Genomic DNA, 2,379 nt, shown 5'->3' with positions numbered 1-2,379 from the left:
CCAGAAAGATCTCTATTTGCAATAGAACTCAAGCTATTCAATTAAAACTACTCCACAGGGCTCATATAGCACCTGAGCGACTGGCAAAATTTAAGGTAGGAGCATCCCCACTGTGTGCTAAATGCAAAATTGAAGTGGGCACTCTCATGTACTGTCTATGGACATGTTACAAGATCCGTAGGTACAGGGACAGAGTAGCGAATGGTCTGATGCAGATCTTAGGTACGGAGATTAGATTGGATCCAGTGGGCGGCACGGTGGCACAGTGGTTAGCACTTTCCTCCCACAGTCCAAAGATGTGCAGGTCAGGTGAATTGGCCATGCTAAATTGCCCGTAGTGTTAGGTAAAAGGGATAAATGTAGGGGTATGGGTGGGTTTCGCTTCGGCGGGGCGGTGTGGACTTGTTGGGCCGAAGGGCCTGTTTCCACACTGTAAGTAATCGAATCTAATCTGTCTCTTCTCCTGGTCTTTTCAGACTTGCCCTCCCTGGACGTGCACAGGAGGAAGCTATTTTCCATTCTCTCCTTTTGTGCAAGGAAAAATATCTTGGGCAGTGAATTGGGCAGCTGAGGGTCCTCCAGGACTTTCGAACTGGCACAGGTTAATCATGGAACATATCCCCCTTGACTTCCTCACAAAAATGGTGCACCAAAAAACCGAATTATTCTGTAAAATATGGCAGCCCTTCCTGAACTATATCGACACAGATATTTCGGCCATACTGTCCAGGGCTTTTGTCTGGCTGTGGTAGTGGTTCTGGCCGGTCCGGGGGCTCCCAGGAGGAGAAATCCCGTATAAATACAGGTTTTTAGTATGACTTGATGTAAATCCATTTTGAGCATGTACTTAGTTATTTAATTATTCCGTTATTTTTCACTAGTAATGTATGATATTCTATTTTATGTTTTGGTTGTTTGTAGGATAGATTAGTAGTTTGTTGGGTTGTTTTCCCTTTTTTTGAGTTTTGGATGTTATTTATTTCTTTTTTTTATCTATTTAATTTTATATTGGTGTTTACACTTGTTTGTATTACTTGTAGTTTTGTAAAAAATGTTAAAAATTTTCCTTTTTTTTTCAATAAAAATACCTAAATATATAAAAAGCATCATGAGGGACAGGGATAGGATAAATAAACAAAGTCTTTTCCCTGGGGTGGGTCAGTCCAGAATGAGAGGGCATAGGTTTAGGGTGAGAGGGGAAAGATATAAAATGAACCGAAGGGGCAAGTTTTTCATGCAGAGGGTGGTACGGGTATGGAATGAGCTGCCAGAGGAAGTGGTGGAGGCTGGTACAATTACAACATTTAAAAGGCATTTGGATGGGTATATGAATAGGAAGGGTTTGGGAGGGATATGGGTCAGGTGCTGGCAGGTGGGACGAGATTGGGTTGGACCGAAGGGTCTGTTTCCAAAGGCTGTACATCTCTATGACTGAATGGTCTGCTCCTCCTAATTCACATATTTGGACTGAAGTTGAACAGGACATAAGAAATCAGAGCAGGAGTAGGCAGTTCAGCCTCTCCAGTCTCCTCTGCCAATTCATACAATCAGTGCTGATCTCATCGCATCCTCAGCCCCACTTTCCCCCCCACTCTCCATAACCCTCAACCTATTGAAAACCCATCTCATGCTTAAATTTACTCAAATATCCCAGCATCCACTGCACACTCGGGTAATGAATTCCACAGATTCATGGCCCTTTAAGAGAAGTAATTCCCCCTCTTGTGTTTTTTAAATCTGCTATCCCTTATCCGAAAACTGATCTCTCGTTCTTGGTTGCTCCCACATGAGGTAACATCCTCTCTACCTGTACCTTGTCAATTCTTAATGAGATCTCCTCTCACTCTATTAACAGATACGTAGAATAGAATCCCTACAGTGTGGAAACAGGGCCTTCAGCCCAACAAGTCCACACCGACCCTCCGAACAGTAACCCACACAGACCCATTCCCCTACCTGGCTACTGTACATTTACCCCTGACTAATGCATCTAACCCACACACCCCAATACACTATTGGGACAGTTTTAACATGGCCAAGTCACCCTAACTTGCACATCAAGGAAAATATTCTGCCTGGAAGTCTGTGGTGAGTGGTGTTCCACAGGGCTCTGTCCTTGGGCCTCTACTGTTTGTAATTTTTAAAAATGACTAGGATGAGGGGATTTAAGGATGGGTCAGCAAGTTTGCAGGCGACACAAAGGTTGGTGTCGTTGACAGTATAGAGGGCTGTTGTAGGCTGCAGCGGGACATTGACAGGATGCAGAGATGGGCTGAGAGGTAGCAGAGGGAGTTCAACCTGGATAAATGCGAGGTGATGCATTTTGGAAGGTCGAGTTTGAAAGCTGAGTACAGGATTAAGGATAGGATTCTTGGCAGT

The sequence above is a fragment of the Chiloscyllium plagiosum genome, chromosome 43 (genome assembly GCF_004010195.1).
Source record: "Chiloscyllium plagiosum isolate BGI_BamShark_2017 chromosome 43, ASM401019v2, whole genome shotgun sequence".
In the NCBI taxonomy this organism is placed as follows: domain Eukaryota; kingdom Metazoa; phylum Chordata; class Chondrichthyes; order Orectolobiformes; family Hemiscylliidae; genus Chiloscyllium; species Chiloscyllium plagiosum.
Note: the sequence above shows the minus strand (reverse complement) of the source record.